Below are 22,945 nucleotides of genomic sequence, written 5' to 3'. Positions count from 1 at the left end.
TGTCTCTGGAATAATACATTGTAACTAGACACTCCTGTCTCTAGAATAATATATGGTCAATCCTGTCTCTAGAATGATACATGGTCACTCCTTTCTCTAGAATAATACATGGTCACTAGACACTCCTGTCTCTCTAATAAAACATGGTCACTCCTATCTCTAGAATAATACATGGTCACTAGACACTCCTGTCTCTAGAATAATACATGGTAACTAGACACTCCTGTCTCTATAATAATACATGGTCACTAGACACTCCTGTCTCTGGAATAATACATTGTAACTAGACACTCCTGTCTCTAGAATAATATATGGTCAATCCTTTCTCTAGAATGATACATGGTCACTCCTGTCTCTAGAATAATACATGGTCACTAGACACTCCTGTCTCTCTAATAAAACATGGTCACTCCTATCTCTAGAATAATACATGGTCACTAGACACTCCTGTCTCTAGAATAATACATGGTCACTAGACACTTCTGTCTCTAGAATAATACATGGTCACTCCTATCTCTAGAATAATATATGGTCACTCCTGTCTCTCAAATAATACATGGTCACTCCTGTCTCTAGAATAATACATAGACACTCCTGTCTCTCTAATAATACATAGACACTCCTGTCTCTAGAATAATACATAGACACTCATGTCTCTCTAATAATACATGGTCACTCCTGTCTCTAGAATAATACATAGACACTCATGTCTCTCTAATAATACATGGTCACTCCTGTCTCTAGAATAATACATAGACACTCCTGTCTCAGGAATAATACATAGACACACCTGTCTCTATAATAATACATAGACACTCCTGTCTCTCTAATAATACATAGACACTCCTGTCTCTCTAATAATACATGGTCACTCCTGTTTCTAGAATAATACATGGTCACTCCTGTCTCTAGAATAATAACACAGTAGAAAAAAGGGGAGTCTATATACATTGTGTGCAAAAGGCATGAGGAGGTAGGAGAATAATTACAATTTTGCAGATTAACACTGGAGTGATAAATGATCAGATGGTCATGTACAGGTAGAGATATTGGTGTGCAAAAGAGCAGAAAAGTAAATAAATAAAAACAGTATGGGGATGAGGTAGGTAAAAATGGGTGGGCTATTTACCGATAGACTATGTACAGCTGCAGCGATCGGTTAGCTGCTCAGATAGCAGATGTTTGAAGTTGGTGAGGGAGACAAAAGTCTCCAACTTCAGCGATTTTTGCAATTCGTTCCAGTCACAGGCAGCAGAGAACTGGAACGAAAGGCGGCCAAATGAGGTGTTGGCTTTAGGGATGATCAGTGAGATACACCTGCTGGTGCGCGTGCTACGGATGGGTGTTGCCATCGTGACCAGTGAACTGAGATAAGGCAGAGCTTTACCTAGCATGGACTTGTAGATGACCTGGAGCCAGTGGGTCTGGCGACGAATATGTAGCGAGGGCCAGCCGACTAGAGCATACAAGTCGCAGTGGTGGGTGATATAAGGTGCTTTAGTGACAAAACGGATGGCACTGTGATAAACTGTATCAAGTTTGCTGAGTAGAGTGTTAGAAGCATTTTGTAGATGACATCGCCGAAGTCGAGGATCGGTAGGATAGTCAGTTTTACTCGGGTATGTTTGGTGGCGTGAGTGAAGGAGGCTTTGTTGCGGAATAGAAAGCCGACTCTTGATTTGATTTTCGATTGGAGATGTTTGATATGAGTATGGAAGGAGAGTTTACAGTCTAGCCAGACACCTAGGTACTTATAGATGTCCACATATTCAAGGTCGGAAACATCCAGAGTGGTGATGCTGGTCAGGCGTGCGGGTGCAGGCAGCGAACGGTTGAAAAGCATGCATTTGGTTTTACTAGCGTTTAAGAGCAGTTGGAGGCCACGGAAGGAGTGTTGTATGGCATTGAAGCTCGTTTGGAGGTTAGATAGCACAGTGTCCAAGGACGGGCCGGAAGTATATAGAATGGTGTCGTCTGCGTAGAGGTGGATCAGGGAATCGCCCGCAGCAAGAGCAACATCATTGATATATACAGAGAAAAGAGTCGGCCCGAGGATTGAACCCTGTGGCACCCCCATAGAGACTGCCAGAGGACCGGACAGAATGCCCTCCGATTTGACACACTGAACTCTGTCTGCAAAGTAATTGGTGAACCAGGCAAGGCAGTCATCCGAAAAACCGAGGCTACTGAGTCTGCCGATAAGAATATGGTGATTGACAGAGTCGAAAGCCTTGGCAAGGTCGATGAAGACGGCTGCACAGTACTGTCTTTTATCGATGGCGGTTATGATATCGTTTAGTACCTTGAGCGTGGCTGAGGTGCACCCGTGACCGGCTCGGAAACCAGATTGCACAGCGGAGAAGGTATGGTGGGATTCGAGATGGTCAGTGGCCTGTTTGTTGACTTGGCTTTCGAAGACCTTAGATAGGCAGGGCAGGATGGATATAGGTCTGTAACAGTTTGGGTCCAGGGTGTCTCCCCCTTTGAAGAGGGGGATGACTGCGGCAGCTTTCCAATCCTAGGGGATCTCAGACGATATGAAAGAGAGGTTGAACAGGCTGGTAATAGGGGTTGCGACAATGGCGGCGGATAGTTTCAGAAATAGAGGGTCCAGATTGTCAAGCCCAGCTGATTTGTACGGGTCCAGGTTTTGCAGCTCTTTCAGAACATCTGCTATCTGGATTTGGGTAAAGGAGAACCTGGAGAGGCTTGGGCGAGTAGCTGCAGGGGGGGCGGAGCTGTTGGCCGAGGTTGGGGTAGCCAGGCGGAAGGCATGGCCAGCTGTTGAGAAATGCATGTTGAAGTTTTCGATAATCATGGATTTATCGGTGGTGACCGTGTTACCTAGCCTCAGTGCAGTGGGCAGCTGGGAGGAGGTGTTCTTATTCTCCATGGACTTCACAGTGTCCCAGAACTTTTTGGAGTTGGAGCTACAGGATGCAAACTTCTGCCTGAAGAAGCTGGCCTTAGCTTTCCTGAATGACTGCGTGTATTGGTTCCTGACTTCCCTGAACAGTTGCATATCGCGGGGACTATTCGATGCTATTGCAATCCGCCACAGGATATTTTTGTGCTGGTCGAGGGCAGTCAGGTCTGGAGTGAACCAAGGGCTATATGTGTTTTTAGTTCTGCATTTTTTGAACGGAGCATGCATATCTAAAATGGTGAGGAAGTTACTTTTAAAGAATGACCAGGCATCCTCAACTGAAGGGATGAGGTCAATGTCCTTCCAGGATACCCGGGCCAGGTTGATTAGAAAGGCCTTCTCACAGAAGTGTTTTAGGGAGCGTTTGACAGTGATGAGGGGTGGTCGTTTGACAGCGGCTCCGTAGCGGATACAGGCAATGAGGCAGTGATCGCTGAGATCCTGGTTGAAGACAGCGGAGGTGCATTTTGAGGGCCAATTGGTCAGGATGACGTCTATGAGGGTGCCCTTGTTTACAGATTTAGGGTTGTACCTGGTGGGTTCCTTGATGATTTGTGTGAGATTGAGGGCATCTAGCTTAGATTGTAGGACTGCCGGGGTGTTAAGCATATCCCAGTTTAGGTCACCTAACAGAACAAACTCTGAAGCTAGATGGGGGGCGATCAATTCACAAATGGTGTCCAGGGCACAGCTGGGAGCTGAGGGGGGTCGGTAGCAGGCGGCAACAGTGAGAGACTTATTTCTGGAGAGAGTAATTTTCAAAATTAGTAGTTCGAACTGTTTGGGTATGGACCTGGAAAGTATGACATTACTTTGCAGGCTATCTCTGCAGTAAACTGCAACTCCTCCCCCTTTGGCAGTTCTATCTTGACGGAAAATGTTATAGTTGGTTATGGAAATCTCAGAATTTTTGGTGGCCTTCCTGAGCCAGGATTCAGACACGGCAAGGACACTAGGATTAGCAGAGTGTGCTAAAGCAGTGAGTAAAACAAACTTAGGGAGGAGGCTTCTGATGTTGACATGCATGAAACCAAGGCTTTTTCGATCACAGAAGTCAACAAATGAGGGTGCCTGGGGACATGCAGGGCCTGGGTTTACCTCCACATCACCCGCGGAACAGAGGAGGAGTAGAATGAGGGTGCGGCTAAAGGCTATCAAAACTGGTCGCTTAGAGCGTTGGGGACAGAGAATAAAAGGAGCAGATTTCTGGGCATGGTAGAATATATTCAGGGCATAATGCGCAGACAGGGGTATGGTGGGGTGCGGGTACAGCGGAGGTAAGCCCAGGCACTGGGTGATGATGAGAGAGGTTGTATCACTGGACATGCTGGTTGTAATGGGTGAGGTCACTGCATGTGTGGGAGGTGGGACAAAGGAGGTATCAGGGGTATGAAGAGTGGAACTAGGGGCTCCATTGTAAACTAAAACAATGATAACTAACCTGAACAACAGTATACAAGGCATATTGACATTTGAGAGAGACATACAGCGAGGCACAGTAATCACAGGTGTTGAATTGGGAGAGCTAGCTAAAACAGTAGCTAAAACAGTAGGTGAGACAACAACAGCTAATCAGCTAGCACAACAACAGCAGGTAAAATGGCGTTGACTAGGCAGGGAGGGTCGGATTAACTACACACAGAGCTTGATTCTGGCTAGGGCCGAAAGATAAAACATAAACAAGCAGAATGGAGAATAATACATGGTCACTCCTGTCTCTAGAATAATAAATAGTCAATCCAGTCTCTAGAATAATACATGATCACTAGACACTCCTGTCTCTAGAATAATACATAGACACTCCTGTCTCTAGAATAATACATAGACACTCCTGTCTCTAGAATAATACATAGACACTCCTGTCTCTAGAATAATACATGGTCACTAGACACTCCTGTCTCTAGAATAATACATGGTCACTCCTGTCTCTAGAATAATACATAGACACACCTGTCTCTAGAATAAAACATAGACACTCCTGTCTCTAGAATAATACATGGTCACTAGACACTCCTGTCTCTAGAATAATACATAGACACTCCTGTGTCTAGAGTAATACATGGTCACTCCTGTCTCTAGAATAATACATATACACTCCTTTCTCTAGAATAATACATGGACACTCCTGTCTCTCGAATAATACATAGACACTCCTGTCTCTAGAATAATACATAGACACTCATGTCTCTAGAATAATACATAGACACTCCTGTCTCTAGAATAATACATAGACACTCCTGTCTCTAGAATAATACATAGACACTCCTGTCTCTAGAATAATACATAGACACTCCTGTCTCTAGAATAATACATAGACACTCCTGTCTATAGAATAATACATGGTCACTCCTGTCTCTAGAATAATTCCTGGTCACTAGACACTCCTGTCTCTCAATTATACATAGACACTCCTGTCTCTAGAATAATACATGATCACTAGACACTCCTGTCTCTAGAATAATACATAGACACTCCTGTCTCTAGAATAATACATAGACACTCCTGTCTCTAGAATAATACATAGACACTCCTGTCTCTAGAATAATACATAGACACTCCTGTCTCTATAATAATACATAGACACTCCTGTCTCTCTAATAATACATAGACACTCCTGTCTCTCTAATAATACATAGACACTCCTGTCTCTATAATAATACATAGACACTCCTGTCTCTAGAATAATACATAGACACTCATGTCTCTAGAATAATGCATGGTCACTCCTGTCTCTAGAATAATTCCTGGTCACTAGACACTCCTGTCTCTCTAATAATACATAGACACTCCTGTCTCTATAATAATACATGGTCACTAGACACTCCTGTGACACTCCACACTCCAAGACTGCTTCCATCACGTGGACTGGGAGATGTTTCGTATTGCGTCAGACAACAACATTGACGAATACGCTGATACGGTGTGCGAGTTCATTAGAACGTGCGTTGAAGATGTCGTTCCCATAGCAACGATTAAAACATTCCCTAACCAGAAACCGTGGATTGATGGCAGCATTCGTGTGAAACTGAAGGCACGAACCACTGCTTTTAATCAGGGCAAGGGGTCTGGTAACATGACTGAATACAAACAGTGCAGCTATTCCCTCCGCAAGGCTATCAAACAAGCTAAGCGCCAGTACAGAGACAAAGTAGAATCTCAATTCAACGGCTCAGACACAAGAGGCATGTGGCAGGGTCTACAGTCAATCATGGACTACAGGAAGAAACCCAGCCCAGTCACGGACCAGGATGTCTTGCTCCCAGGCAGACTAAATAACTTTTTGCCCGCTTTGAGGACAATACAGTGCCACTGACACGGCCTGCAACGGAAACATGCGGTCTCTCCTTCACTGCAGCCGAAGTGAGTAAGACATTTAAACGTGTTAACCCTCGCAAGGCTGCAGGCCCAGACGGCATCCCCAGCCGCGCCCTCAGAGCATGCGCAGACCAGCTGGCCGGTGTGTTTACGGACATATTCAATCAATCCCTATACCAGTCTGCTGTTCCCACATGCTTCAAGAGGGCCACCATTGTTCCTGTTCCCAAGAAAGCTAAGGTAACTGAGCTAAACGACTACCGCCCCGTAGCACTCACATCCGTTATCATGAAGTGCTTTGAGAGACTAGTCAAGGACCATATCACCTCCACCCTACCTGACACCCTTGACCCACTCCAATTTGCTTACCGCCCAAATAGGTCCACAGACGATGCAATCTCAACCACACTGCACACTGCCCTAACCCATCTGGACAAGAGGAATACCTATGTGAGAATGCTGTTCATCGACTACAGCTCGGCATTCAACACCATAGTACCCTCCAAGCTCGTCATCAAGCTCGAGACCCTGGGTCTCGACCCCGCCCTGTGCAACTGGGTACTGGACTTCATGACGGGCCGCCCCCAGGTGGTGAGGGTAGGCAACAACATCTCCTCCCCGCTGATCCTCAACACTGGGGCCCCACAAGGGTGTGTTCTGAGCCCTCTCCTGTACTCCCTGTTCACCCACGACTGCGTGGCCATGCACGCCTCCAACTCAATCATCAAGTTTGCGGACGACACAACAGTGGTAGGCTTGATTACCAACAACGACGAGACGGCCTACAGGGAGGAGGTGAGGGCCCTCGGAGTGTGGTGTCAGGAAAATAACCTCACACTCAACGTCAACAAAACTAAGGAGATGATTGTGGACTTCAGGAAACAGCAGAGTGAACACCCCCATCCACATCGATGGAACAGTAGTGGAGAGGGTAGCAAGTTTTAAGTTCCTCGGCATACACATCACAGACAAACTGAATTGGTCCACTCACACAGACAGCATCGTGAGGAAGGCGCAGCAGCGCCTCTTCAACCTCAGGAGGCTGAAGAAATTCGGCTTGTCACCAAAAGCACTCACAAACTTCTACAGATGCACAATCGAGAGCATCCTGGCGGGCTGTATCACCGCCTGGTATGGCAACTGCACCGCCCTCAACCGTAAGGCTCTCCAGAGGGTAGTGAGGTCTGCACAACGCATCACCGGGGGCAAACTACCTGCCCTCCAGGACACCTACACCACCCGATGCTACAGGAAGGCCATAAAGATCATCAAGGACATCAACCACACGAGCCACTGCCTGTTCACCCCGCTGTCATCCAGAAGGCGAGGTCAGTACAGGTGCATCAAAGCTGGGGCCGAGAGAATGAAAAACAGCTTCTATCTCAAGGCCATCAGACTGTTAAACAGCCACCACTAACATTGAGTGGCTACTGCCAACACACTGTCAATGACACTGACTCTACTCCAGCCACTTTAATCATGGGAATTGATGGGAAATTATGTAAATATATCACTAGCCACTTTAAACAATGCTACCTTATATAATGTTACTTACCCTACATTGTTCATCTCATATGCATACGTTGATACTGTACTCTATATCATCGACTGCATCCTTATGTAATACATGTATCACTAGCCACTTTAACTATGCCACTTGGTTTACATACTTATCTCATATGTATATACTGTACTCGATATCATCCACTGTATCTTGCCTATGCTGCTCTGTACCATCACTCATTCATATATCCTTATGTACATATTCTTTATCCCCTTACACTGTGTATAAGACAGTAGTTTTTTTGGAATTGTTAGTTAGATTACTTGCTCGTTATTACTGCATTGTCGGTACTAGAAGCACAAGCATTTCGCTACACTCGCATTAACATCTGCTAACCATGTGTATGTGACAAATAAAATTTGATTTGATTTGATTTGAAATTTGATTTGATTTGATTTGATTCTCTAGAATAATACATAGACACTCTTGTCTCTGGAATAATACATAGACACTCCTGTCTCTCTAATAATACATAGACACTCCTGTCTCTATAATAATACATAGACACTCCTGTCTCTAGAATAATACATAGACACTCCTGTCTCTAGAATAATACATAGACACTCATGTCTCTAGAATAATACATAGACACTCCTGTCTCTAGAATAATACATAGACACTCCTGTCTCTATAATAATACATAGACACTCCTGTCTCTAGAATAATACATAGACACTCATGTCTCTAGAATAATGCATGGTCACTCCTGTCTCTAGAATAATTCCTGGTCACTAGACACTCCTGTCTCTCCAATAATACATAGACACTCCTGTCTCTAGAATAATACACGAGTCCACTTTATCAACACAATGTTGTTGATGTTTTATCTGTTCCTGAGTAAAACAATGTCAGGTTGACCTGGATGGTCTGCAGTTGGAAAACATTATCTTTGCTTCTCTTTAAATACCAGGATACTGGGAACCACATCTCCCTATTACAAGATGATTGGCCATTTATTCAAAACGAATGTGTCCCTTCACTGCCCCAGTCCTTTTAAAGACACTATAGACATTGTAGATGCAGCATCCCAGGGCTGTGACAGACATGGTTAATCTGCAGGCTCTCTTCTACTGCAGACCGATTAGATCTCCCCCCGCAGCAATTCAAGGAACTTACATCTTCCAAACGAGCTGTGCCGCCTGCACAAATGATGTAGCTGCACGACATCACCTGTTAAATAGGCCTTTGGACCCAGGCAATCTATTCTACTTTACCACAGCCAGTCTGCTCTTCCATAAAAATCGTATTTTCCACACCCGTTCAGGTAAACGCTCTAGGGATATTCTGTGTTGCTCATTTAAATTTTCAATGCAGATGGCTCTTTGCCACAACTAGATAGGGTATCTGGAGTGCATCCTGGCATGAGAGTAGTTGGCTGTAAAAAATGCATGAGATATTTTTGATTTACTATAGGAGGATGGAAACGCCCAGCTGCTTTCCAGGTCTGAATACAATCAGTGCAGTATCTCTGGAAATACATCTGGGTGTATTAGATACAACCTAGATATTTATCTGATATTACAGTAAATGATTGACAAATTAAAATATACAGTAAAAATATTGAACAGCAATAATATATTGTTCACAGGTGGCTGGTGGCAATTAATTTGGGAGGATGGGCTGTTGGACAGTTCTACACAGCATTTCAATGACCAGACATACACAAAAAACTGAAAATGAGATAGAAAATATATTTAAAAAATTACATTTAAAAAAATGTTTTAAAATGGTTTGATTGATTACTTGTGAATAGTCTAAAGTTGATTGGATAAATCAATGCTGTATGTGTGTCTACAGTTTATAGGAGGGTGTTACATTAGAGAGCCAGCTCAGGTTGATTAGAGACAGCTCTGTGGTACTCAGTATGCAGGTTGATTAGAGACAGCTCTGTGGTACTCAGTATGCAGGTTGATTAGAGACAGCTCTGTGGTACTCAGTATGCAGGTTGATTAGAGACAGCTCTGTGGTACTCAGTATGCAGGTTGATTAGAGACCGCTCTGTGGTACTCAGTATGCAGTTTGATTAGAGACAGCTCTGTGGTACTCAGTATGCAGGTTGATTAGAGACAGCTCTGTGGTACTCAGTATGCAGGTTGATTAGAGACAGCTCTGTGGTACTCAGTATGCAGGTTGATTAGAGACAGCTCTGTGGTACTCAGTATGCAGGTTGATTAGAGACAGCTCTGTGGTACTCAGTATGCAGGTTGATTAGAGACCGCTCTGTGGTACTCAGTATACAGGTTGATTAGAGACCGCTCTGTGGTACTCAGTATGCAGGTTGATTAGAGACAGCTCTGTGGTACTCAGTATGCAGGTTGATTAGAGACAGCTCTGTGGTACTCAGTATGCAGGTTGATTAGAGACAGCTCTGTGGTACTCAGTATGCAGGTTGATTAGAGACAGCTCTGTGGTACTCAGTATGCAGGTTGATTAGAGACAGCTCTGTGGTACTCAGTATGCAGGTTGATTAGAGACAGCTCTGTGGTACTCAGTATGCAGGTTGATTAGAGACAGCTCTGTGGTACTCAGTATGCAGGTTGATTAGAGACAGCTCTGTGGTACTCAGTATGCAGGTTGATTAGAGACAGCTCTGTGGTACTCAGTATGCAGGTTGATTTACATCAATGTCCACATGTACTCTACAAACTTTCTACTTTTAAACTCGGACAAAACAGAGATGCTTGTTCTAGGTCCCAAGAAACAAAGAGATCTTCTGTTGAATCTGACAATTAATCTTAATGGTTGTACAGTCGTCTCAAATAAAACTGTGAAGGACCTCGGCGTTACTCTGGACCCTGATCTCTCGTTTGAAGAACATATCAAGACCATTTCAAGGACAGCATTTTTCCATCTACGTAACATTGCAAAAATCAGAAACTTTCTGTCCAAAAATGATGCAGAAAAATGAATCCATGCTTTTGTCACTTCTAGGTTAGACTACTGCAATGCTCTACTTTCCGGCTACCTGGATAAAGCACTAAATAAACTTCACTTAGTGCTAAACACGGCTGCTAGAATCCTGACTAGAACCAAACAATTTGATCATATTACTCCAGTGCTAGCCTCTCTACACTGGCTTCCTGTCAAAGCAAGGGCTGATTTCAAGGTTTTACTGCTAACCTACAAAGCATTACATGGGCTTGCTCCTACCTATCTCTCTGATTTGGTCCTGCCGTACATACCTACACGTACGCTACGGTCACAAGACGCAGGCCTCCTAATTGTCCCTAGAATTTCTAAGCAAACAGCTGGAGGCAGGGCTTTCTCCTATAGAGCTCCATTTTTATGGAACGGTCTGCCTACCCATGTCAGAGACGCAAACTCGGTCTCAACCTGTAAGTCCTTACTGAAGACTTATCTCTTCAGTGGGTCATATGATTGAGTGTAGTCTGGCCCAGGAGTGGGAAGGTGAACGGAAAGGCTCTGGAGCAACGAACCGCCCTTGCTGTCTCTGCCTGGCCGGTTCCCCTCTTCCCACTGGGATTCTCTGCCTCTAACCCTATTACAGGGGCTGGGTCACTGGCTTACTGGGGCTCTCTCATGCCGTCCCTGGAAGGGGTGCGTCACCTGAGTGGGTTGATTCACTGATGTGGTCATCCTGTCTGGGTTGGCGCCCCCCCTTGGGTTGTGCCATGGCGGAGATCTTTGTGGGATATACTCAGCCTTGTCTCAGGATGGTAAGTTGGTGGTTGAAGATATCCCTCTAGTGGTGTGGGGGCTTATTTTTGGCAAAGTGGGTGGGGTTAAATCCTTCTTGTTTGGCCCTGTCTGGGGGTGTCCTCGGATGGGGCCACAGTGTCTCCTGACCCCTCCTGTCTCAACCTCCAGTATTTATGCTGCAGTAGTTAATGTGTCGGGGGGCTAGGGTCAGTTTGTTATTTCTGGAGTACCTCTCCTGTCCTATTCGGTGTCCTGTGTGAATCTAAGTGTGCGTTCTCTAATTCTCTCTTTCTTTCTCTCTCTCTCTCGGAGGACCTGAGCCCTAGGACCATGCCTCAGGACTACCTGACATGATGACTCCTTGCTGTCCCCAGTCCACCTGGCCGTGCTGCTGCTCCAGTTTCAACTGTTCTGCCTTATTATTATTCGACCATGCTGGTCATTTATGAACATTTGAACATCTTGGCCATGTACCTGTTATCATCTCCACCCGGCACAGCCAGAAGAGGACTGGCCACCCCACATATGCTCTCTCTAATTCTCTCTTTCTTTCTCTCTCGCGGAGGACCTGAGCCCTAGGACCATGCCCCAGGACTACCTGACATGATGACTCCTTGCTGTCCCCAGTCCACCTGACTGTGCTGCTGCTCCAGTTTCAACTGTTCTGCCTTATTATTATACGACCATGCTGGTCATTTATGAACATTTGAACATCTTGGCCATGTTCTGTTATAATCTCTACCCGGCACAGCCAGAAGAGGACTGGCCACCCCACATAGCCTGGTTCCTCTCTAGGTTTCTTCCTAGGTTTTGGCCTTTCTAGGGAGTTTTTCCTAGCCACCGTGCTTCTACACCTGCATTGCTTGCTGTTTGGGGTTTTAGGCTGGGTTTCTGTACAGCACTTTGAGATATCAGCTGATGTACAAAGGGCTATATAAATACATTTGATTTGATTTGATTTGGATGCTTCATTACCTCTAATATCAAATAACTTTGAATAAAAAGTATACTAATTTACCTTGATTATATTGTACTATGAAAAATGTTGTCCTGGCAGTTGCCGTTTTCACCTAAAATACATTTCTTTTTTAATAAAAATTTTGTCAGAACCTCTACATTCTAAATAGTGTCTTAATGGATATATACAAATGAGAGTTTTTTCAGTGAACACACTGAATTTATAACCAGGATAATTATGTGTGAATACATTGCATTTATAACCAGGATAATTATGTGTGAATACACTGCATTTATAACCAGGATAATTATCTGTGCATACATTGCATTTATAACCAGGATATTTGTTATCAGTGTGTTGGACCTTGGGCTAAGTCCTCTCATATTCATTATGTTTCCTTTGTCAAAGGGAGAGGGGAAGCTATATAATTGTTTTCTCAGATGTACCTTTTAAGTCATGCTATGTTCCTTTAGATGCACTAATTGGTAATATAACTAGCCTTTGAGCTTTCATACTATACTGCACAACTGCTGCAGTAAGTGGTTTGCTATGTTTTTATTTCTGTACACTGTGACTTTGAGGGTTAACTATTGATTTTCGTCTTCGGAGATGCACTATGAGGAATATAGTGTGACGTTAGATTCCATGTGTCTGTTCTCTTCAGTGGATTCAGTGGATCCTGGGTGTTATCTGGGATGATACTGGGAGTCTCTGTCCTCTTCAGTGATCCTAGATGTCATCTGGGATGATACTGGGAGTCTCTGTCCTCTTCATTAGATCCTAGATGTTATCTGGGATGATACTGGGAGTCTCTGTCCTCTTCAGTGGATCCTAGATGTTTTCTGGGATGATACTGGGAGTCTCTGTCCTCTTCAGTGGATCCTAGATGTTATCTGGGATGATACTGGGAGTCTCTGTCCTCTTCAGTGGATCCTAGATGTTATCTGGGATGATACTGGGAGTCTCTGTCCTCTTCAGTGGATCCTAGATGTTTTCTGGGATGATACTGGGAGTCTCTGTCCTCTTCAGTGGATCCTAGATGTTATCTGGGATGATACTGGGAGTCTCTGTCCTCTTCAGTGGATCCTAGATGTTATCTGGGATGATACTGGGAGTCTCTGTCCTCTTCAGTGGATCCTAGATGTTATCTGGGATGATACTGGGAGTCTCTGTCCTCTTCAGTGGATCCTAGATGTTATCTGGGCTGTAACCCACAATGTGTTACTGACTCCAGTCTCAGATAGGCAGACAAGTCGTCATAGCTTTATCTGTAATAACTATTTATTTTCTCCTGCGGTGTATCAAGTGGATATCAAGAGGGTATAAAATAGGACATGACCTTTGTCTGATAGCTTGAAGATTGGAAAAAGATTTGTTTTTGAATGGTGTTGTGTTTGCATATAAAACACTTCGGAGCTGAGAGAGCGGATGAATACCTGGATATGAATACCCACCAGTGAGCGGAGTCTTCTCCCATTTCAATCAAGAGATGACAATAACTGTTAGAGTGAATAGAGATTTAGCTGGGGGAAATCTGCAGGGCTGAGAATCCTCCTCTAGTTAAGTGCTTCATGATGTATTATAAAAGTTGTTGGTTTGTTTTTGCCCCTGCAGGTATTGGAGAGGGGGAGAGAGGGCGAGAGAGAGGGAGAGAGAGGGAGAGCGGGAGAGAGGGAGAGGGGGAGAGAGGGGGAGAGAGCGGGAGGGGGCGAGTGGGGGCGAGGGGGAGAGAGGGAGAGGGACCGAGGGAGAGAGAGAGGGAGAGGGACCGAGGGAGAGAGGGAGTGTAACGGTTTTCTGTATGGGAAAGAGAGTCGGACCAAAATGCGGCGTGTAGATTGCGATCCATGTTTATTTAACTGAAGTAACACGAATCTAAATACAAACACTACAAAACAATAAACGTAACGAAAACGGAAACAGCCTAATACTGGTGCACATACACACAGAACAAGGACATCAAGACACTAAGGACAATCACCCACAAAACCCAACACCAAACAGGCTACCTAAATATGGTTCCCAATCAGAGACAATGACGAACACCTGCCTCTGATTGAGAACCATATAAGGCCAAACATAGAACTAGACAAACTAGACATGTAACATAGAATGCCCACCCAGCTCACACCCTGACCAACCAAAACATAGAAACATACAAAGCAAACTATGGTCAGGGTGTGACAGGGAGAGAGGACTTATTCCACATTTTGTTACGCTACAGCCTTATTAAAAAATATATTAATCAAATGTTTTTCCTCATCAATCTACACAAAATACCCCACAATGACAAAGTGAAAACAGGTTTTGAGAAATGTATTACAAATCATTTTAAAAATGTATTTTATTATTTACGTAAGACCCTTTGCTATGAGACTCGAAATTGAGCTCAGGTGCATCATGTTTCCAGCGATCATACTTGAGATGTTTCTACAACTTGATTGGAGTCCATCTGAGGTAAATTCAATTGATTGAGCATTATTTGGAAAGGCACACACTTGTCTATCTAAGGTCTCACAGTTGACAGTACATGCCAGAGCAAAAACCAAGCCATGAGGTCAAAGGAATTGTCCGTAGAGCTCCGAGACAGGATTGTGTCGAGGCACAGATCTGGGGAAGGGTACCAAAAATGTCTGCAGCACTGAAGGTCCCCAAGAACACAGTGGCCTCCATCACAGTGGACTTGGTCAGGGAGGTAACCATGAACCCAATGGTCACTCTGACAGTGCTACAGAGTTCCTCTGTGGAGATGGGAGAACCTTTCGGAAGGACAACCATCTCTGCGGCACTCCACCAATCAGGCCTTTATGGTAGAGTGGCCAAATGGCAGTAAAGCATCCTGAGACCATTCATGTGTGGGGTTGCTTCTCATTCAAGGGAGTGGGCTCACTCACAATTTTGCCTAAGAACACAGCCATGAATAAAGAATTCAGAATAAAGAATTCCAACACATCCTCCGAGAGCAACTTCTCTCAACCATCCAGGAATTGTTTGGTGACGAACAGTGACTTTTACAGCATCATGGAGCACCTTGCCATAAGGCAAAAGTGATAACTAAGTGGCTAGGGGAACAAAGCATCGATATTTTGGGTCCATGGCCAGGAAACTCCCAAGACCTTAATCCCATTGAGAAATTGTGGCCAATCCTCAAGAGGCAGGTGGACAAACAAATACCCACAAATTCTGACAAACTCCAAGCATAGATTATGCAAGAATGGTCTGCCATCAGTGGCCCAGAAGTTAATTGACAGCATGCCAGGGCGGATTGCAGAGGTCTTGAAAAAGAAGGGTCAACACTGCAAATATTGCCTCTTTGCATCAACTTCCTGTAATTGTCAATAAAAGCCTTTGACACTTACGAAATGCTTGTAATTATACTTCAGTATTCAATAGTAACGTCTGACAAAAATATCTAAAGACACAAACTTTGTTTTCTCAAAATGGGGTTCTGTACACATTTATTCAAAGTTTAGCCTTTTCTCATTCCCTCCTTGAGCCCAATTTTTCAGTTTTTGATTGTTAAAAAAGTTTGAAATATCCAATAAATGTCGTTCCACTTCATGATTGTGTCCCACTTGTTGTTGATTCTTCACAAAAAAATACAGTTTTATATCTTTATGTTTGAAGCCTGAAATGTGGCAAAAGGTTGCAAAGTTCAAGGGGGCCGAATACTTTCGCAAGGCACTGTATATAGAGGTCTGTCTGGTCAGATATATAGAGGTCTGTCTGATCAGATCTATAGACGTCTGTCTGGTCAGGTATATAGAGGTCTATCTGGTCAGGTATATAGAGGTCTGTCTGGTCAGATATATAGAGGTCTGTATGGACAGGTATATAGAGGCCTGTCTGGTCAGATATATAGAGGTCTGTCTGGTCAGATATATAGAGGTCTGTCTGTTCAGGTATATAGAGGTCTGTCTTTCTGTCTGGTCAGGTATATAGAGGCCTGTCTGGTCAGGTATATAGAGGCCTGTCTGGTTAGATATATAGAGACCTGTCTGGTCATATATATATAGGCCTGTCTGTTCAGGTATATAGAGGTCTGTCTTTCTGTCTGGTCAGGTATATAGAGGCCTGTCTGGTCAGGTATATAGAGGCCTGTCTGGTCAGATATATAGAAGTCTGTCTGGTCAGATATATAGAGTCCTGTCTGGTCAGATATATAGAGGTCTGTCTGGTCAGATATATAGAGGCATGTCTGGTCAGATTTATAGAGGCCTGTCTGGTCAGGTATATAGAGGTCTGTCTGGTCAGATATATAGAGGCCTGTCTGGTCAGGTATATAGAGGCCTGTCTGGTCAGATATATAGAGGCCTGTATGGTCAGATATATAGAGGTCTGTCTGGTCAGATATATAGAGGCATGTCTGGTCAGATTTATAGAGGCCTGTCTGGTAAGGTATATAGAGGACTGTCTGGTCAGATTTATAGAGGTCTGTCTGGTCAGGTATATAGAGGCCTGTCTGGTCATATATATATAGGCCTGTCTGTTCAGGTATATAGAGGTCTGTCTTTCTGTCTGGTCAGGTATATAGAGGCCTGTCTGGTCAGGTATATAGAGGCCTGTCTGGTCAGATATATAGAAGTCTGTCTGGTCAGATATATAGAGGCCTGTCTGGTCAGATATATAGAGGTCTGTCTGGTCAGATATATAGAGGCATGTCTGGTCAGATTTATAGAGGCCTGTCTGGTCAGGTATATAGAGGTCTGTCTGGTCAGATATATAGAGGCCTGTCTGGTCAGGTATATAGAGGCCTGTCTGGTTAGATATATAGAGGCCTGTATGGTCAGATATATAGAGGTCTGTCTGGTCAGATATATAGAGGCATGTCTGGTCAGATTTATAGAGGCCTGTCTGGTCAGGTATATAGAGGACTGTCTGGTCAGATTTATAGAGGTCTGTCTGGTCAGGTATATAGAGGCCTGTCTGGTCAGATATATATAGGCCTGTCTGTTCAGGTATATAGAGGTCTGTCTTTCTGTCTGGTCAGGTATATAGAGGCCTGTCTGGTCAGGTATATAGAGACCTGTCTGGTCAGATATATAGAAGTCTGTCTGGTCAGATATATAGAGGCCTGTCTGGTCAGATATATAGAGGTCTGTCTGGTCAGATATATAGAGGCATGTCTGGTCAGATTTATAGAGGCCTGTCTGGTCAGATATATAGAGGTCTGTCTGGTCAGATATATAGAGGCCTGTCTGGTCAGGTATATAGAGGCCTGTCTGGTCAGATATATAGAGGCCTGTATGGTCAGATATATAGAGGCCTGTCTGGTCAGGTATATAGAGGACTGTCTGGTCAGATTTATAGAGGTCTGTCTGGTCAGGTATATAGAGGCCTGTCTTGTCAGATTTATAGAGGCCTGTCTGGTCAGATATATAGAGGTATGTCTGGTCAGATATATAGAGGCATGTCTGGTCAGATATATAGAGGCCTGTCTGGTCAGATTTATAGAGGCCTGTCTGGTCAGATATATAGAGGTCTGTCTGGTCAGATATATAGAGGCCTGTCTGGTCAGGTATATAGAGGCCTGTCTGGTCAGGTATATAGAGGCCTGTCTGGTCAGGTATATAGAGGCCTGTCTGGTCAGATATATAGAGGCCTGTCTGGTCAGATTTGTAGAGGCCTGTCTGGTCAGGTATATAGAGGCCTGTCTGGTCAGATTTATAGAGGCCTGTCTGGTCAGATATATAGACATATGTCTGGTCAGATTTATAGAGGCCTGTCTGGTCAGGTATATAGAGGCCTGTCTGGTCAGGTATATAGAGGTCTGTCTGGTCAGGTACAGTATATAGAGGTCTGTCTGGTCAGATATATAGAGGTCTGTCTGTTCAGGTATATAGAGGTCTGTCTTTCTGTCTGGTCAGGTATATAGAGGCCTGTCTGGTCAGGTATATAGAGGCCTGTCTGGTTAGATATATAGAGACCTGTCTGGTCAGATATATAGACGTCTGTCTGGTCAGATATATAGAGGTCTGTCTTTCTGTCTGGTCAGATATATAGAGGCATGTCTGGTCAGATATATAGAGGCCTGTCTGGTCAGATTTATAGAGGCCTGTCTGGTCAGGTATATAGAGGCTTGTCTTGTCAGATTTATAGAGGCCTGTCTGGTCAGATATATAGAGGTATGTCTGGTCAGATATATAGAGGCATGTCTGGTCAGATATATAGAGGCCTGTCTGGTCAGATTTATAGAGGCCTGTCTGGTCAGATATATAGAGGTCTGTCTGGTCAGATATATAGAGGCCTGTCTGGTCAGGTATATAGAGGCCTGTCTGGTCAGATTTATAGAGGCCTGTCTGTTCAGGTATATAGAGGCCTGTCTGGTCAGATATATAGAGGCCTGTCTGGTCAGATTTGTAGAGGCCTGTCTGGTCAGGTATATAGAGGCCTGTCTGGTCAGATTTATAGAGGCCTGTCTGGTCAGATATATAGACGTATGTCTGGTCAGATTTATAGAGGCCTGTCTGGTCAGGTATATAGAGGCCTGTCTGGTCAGGTATATAGTGGTCTGTCTGGTCAGATATATAGAGGCCTGTCTGGTCAGGTATATAGAGGCCTGTCTGGTGAGGTATATAGAGGCCTGTCTGGTCAGATATATAGAGACCTGTCTGGTCAGATATATAGACGTCTGTCTGGTCAGATATATAGAGGTCTGTCTTTCTGTCTGGTCAGGTATATAGAGGCCTGTCTGGTCAGATTTATAGAGGCATGTCTGGTCAGATAAATAGAGGCCTGTCTGGTCAGGTATATAGTGGTCTGTCTGGTCAGGTACAGTATATAGAGGTCTGTCTGGTCAGATATATAGAGGCCTTTCTGGTCAGGTATATAGAGGCCTGTCTGGTCAGATTTATAGAGGCCTGTCTGGTCAGGTATATAGAGGACTGTCTGGTCAGATTTATAGAGGTATGTCTGGTCAGGTATATAGAGGCATGTCTGGTCAGATATATAGAGGCCTGTCTGGTCAGATTTATAGAGGCCTGTCGGGTCAGGTATATAGAGGCCTGTCGGGTCAGATATATAGAGGCCTGTCTGGTCAGATATATAGAGGTCTGTCTGGTCAGATATATAGAGGCATGTCTGGTCAGATATATAGACGTCTGTCTGTTCAGATATATAGAGGTCTGTCTTTCTGTCTGGTCAGGTATATAGAGGCCTGTCTGGTCAGATTTATAGAGGCCTGTCTGGTCAGGTATATAGAGGCCTGTCTTGTCAGATTTATAGAGGCCTGTCTGGTCAGATATATAGAGGTATGTCTGGTCAGGTATATAGAGGCCTGTCTGGTCAGATTTATAGAGGCCTGTCTGGTCAGATATATAGAGGCCTGTCTGGTCAGATTTGTAGAGGCCTGTCTGGTCAGGTATATAGAGGCCTATCTGGTCAGATTTATAGAGGCCTGTCTAGTCAGATATATAGACGTATGTCTGGTCAGATTTATAGAGGCCTGTCTGGTCAGGTATATAGAGGTCTGTCTGGTCAGGTACAGTATATAGAGGTCTGTCTGGTCAGATATATAGAGGCCTGTCTGGTCAGATTTATAGAGGCCTGTCTGGTCAGATATATAGAGGCCTGTCTGGTCAGATATATAGATGCCTGTCTGGTCAGATATATAGAGGTCTGTCTGGTCAGATATATAGAGGCATGTCTGGTCAGATTTATAGAGGCCTGTCTGGTCAGGTATATAGAGGCCTGTCTTGTCAGATTTATAGAGGCCTGTCTGGTCAGATATATAGAGACCTGTCTGGTCAGATATATAGACGTCTGTCTGGTCAGATATATAGAGGTCTGTCTTTCTGTCTGGTCAGGTATATAGAGGCCTGTCTGGTCAGATTTATAGAGGCCTGTCTGGTCAGATATATAGAGGTCTGTCTGGTCAGATATATAGAGGCCTGTCTGGTCAGATATATAGAGGTCTGTCTGGTCAGATATATGGAGGCCTGTCTGGTCAGGTATATAGAGGCCTGTCTGGTCAGATTTATAGAGGCCTGTCTGTTCAGGTATATAGAGGCCTGTCTGGTCAGATATATAGAGGCCTGTCTGGTCAGATTTGTAGAGGCCTGTCTGGTCAGGTATATAGAGGCCTGTCTGGTCAGATTTATAGAGGCCTGTCTGGTCAGATATATAGACGTATGTCTGGTCAGATTTATAGAGGCCTGTCTGGTCAGGTATATAGAGGCCTGTCTGGTCAGGTATATAGAGGTCTGTCTTTCTGTCTGGTCAGATATATAGAGGCCTGTCTGGTCAGGTATATAGAGGCCTGTCTGGTGAGGTATATAGAGGCCTGTCTGGTCAGATATATAGAGACCTGTCTGTTCAGATATATAGACGTCTGTCTGGTCAGATATATAGAGGTATATCTTTCTGTCTGGTCAGGTATATAGAGGCCTGTCTGGTCAGATTTATAGAGGCATGTCTGGTCAGATAAATAGAGGCCTGTCTGGTCAGGTATATAGTGGTCTGTCTGGTCAGGTACAGTATATAGAGGTCTGTCTGTTCAGATATATAGACGTCTGTCTGGTCAGATATATAGAGGTATGTCTTTCTGTCTGGTCAGGTATATAGAGGCCTGTCTGGTCAGATTTATAGAGGCATGTCTGGTCAGATAAATAGAGGCCTGTCTGGTCAGGTATATAGTGGTCTGTCTGGTCAGGTACAGTATATAGAGGTCTGTCTGGTCAGATATATAGAGGCCTGTCTGGTCAGGTATATAGAGGCCTGTCTGGTCAGATATATAGAGGCCTGTCTGGTCAGATTTGTAGAGGCCTGTCTGGTCAGGTATATAGAGGCCTGTCTGGTCAGATTTATAGAGGCCTGTCTGGTCAGATATATAGACGTATGTCTGGTCAGATTTATAGAGGCCTGTCTGGTCAGGTATATAGAGGCCTGTCTGGTCAGGTATATAGTGGTCTGTCTGGTCAGATATATAGAGGCCTGTCTGGTCAGGTATATAGAGGCCTGTCTGGTGAGGTATATAGAGGCCTGTCTGGTCAGATATATAGAGACCTGTCTGGTCAGATATATAGACGTCTGTCTGGTCAGATATATAGAGGTCTGTCTTTCTGTCTGGTCAGGTATATAGAGGCCTGTCTGGTCAGATTTATAGAGGCCTGTCTGGTCAGATAAATAGAGGCCTGTCTGGTCAGGTATATAGTGGTCTGTCTGGTCAGGTACAGTATATAGAGGTCTGTCTGGTCAGATATATAGAGGCCTGTCTGGTCAGGTATATAGAGGCCTGTCTGGTCAGATTTATAGATGCCTGTCTGTTCAGGTATATAGAGGTCTGTCTTTCTGTCTGGTCAGGTATATAGAGGCCTGTCTGGTCAGGTATATAGAGGCCTGTCTGGTCAGATATATAGAGACCTGTCTGGTCAGATATATAGACCTGTCTGGTCAGATATATAGAGGTCTGTCTTTCTGTCTGGTCAGGTATATAGAGGCCTGTCTGGTCAGATATATAGAGGCCTGTCTGGTCAGATATATAGAGGTCTGTCTGGTCAGATATATAGAGGCATGTCTGGTCAGATTTGTAGAGGCCTGTCTGGTCAGGTATATAGAGGCCTATCTGGTCAGATTTATAGAGGCCTGTCTAGTCAGATATATAGAGGCCTGTGTCTGGTCAGATTTATAGAGGCCTGTCTGGTCAGATTTATAGAGGCCTGTCTGGTCAGATATATAGAGGCCTGTCTGGTCAGATATATAGAGGCCTGTCTGGTCAGGTATATAGAGGCCTGTCTGGTCAGATTTATAGAGGCCTGTCTGGTCAGATATATAGAGGCCTGTCTGGTCAGATTTGTAGAGGCCTGTCTGTTCAGGTATATAGAGGCCTATCTGGTCAGATTTATAGAGGCCTGTCTGGTCAGGTATATAGAGGCCTATCTGGTCAGATTTATAGAGGCCTGTCTGGTCAGGTATATAGAGGACTGTCTGGTCAGATTTATAGAGGTCTGTCTGGTCAGATATATAGAGGCATGTCTGGTCAGATTTATAGAGGCCTGTCTGGTCAGATATATAGAGGCCTGTCTGGTCAGATATATAGAGGCCTGTCTGATCAGATATATAGAGGCCTGTCTGGTCAGATATATAGAGGACTGTCTGGTCAGATTTATAGAGGTCTGTCTGGTCAGGTATATAGAGGCCTGTCTGGTCAGATTTATAGAGGCCTGTCTGGTCAGATATATAGAGGCCTGTCTGGTCAGATATATAGAGGCCTGTCTAGTCAGATTTATAGAGGCCTGTCTGGTCAGGTATATAGAGGCCTGTCTGGTCAGATTTATAGAGGCCTGTCTGGTCAGGTATATAGAGGCCTGTCTGGTCAGATTTATAGAGGCCTGTCTGGTCAGATTTATAGAGGCCTGTCTGGGCAGATATATAGAGGTCTGTCTGGTCAGGTATATAGAGGCCTGTCTGGTCAGATATATAGAGGCCTGTCTAGTCAGATTTATAGAGGCCTGTCTGGTCAGGTATATAGAGGCCTGTCTGGTCAGATTTATAGAGGCCTGTCTGGTCAGGTATATAGAGGCCT

The sequence above is a fragment of the Oncorhynchus tshawytscha genome, linkage group LG13, assembly GCF_018296145.1.
Source record: "Oncorhynchus tshawytscha isolate Ot180627B linkage group LG13, Otsh_v2.0, whole genome shotgun sequence".
NCBI lineage: Eukaryota > Metazoa > Chordata > Actinopteri > Salmoniformes > Salmonidae > Oncorhynchus > Oncorhynchus tshawytscha.
The sequence above is the reverse complement of the archived record's forward strand: the minus strand, read 5'-3'. Positions refer to the sequence as shown.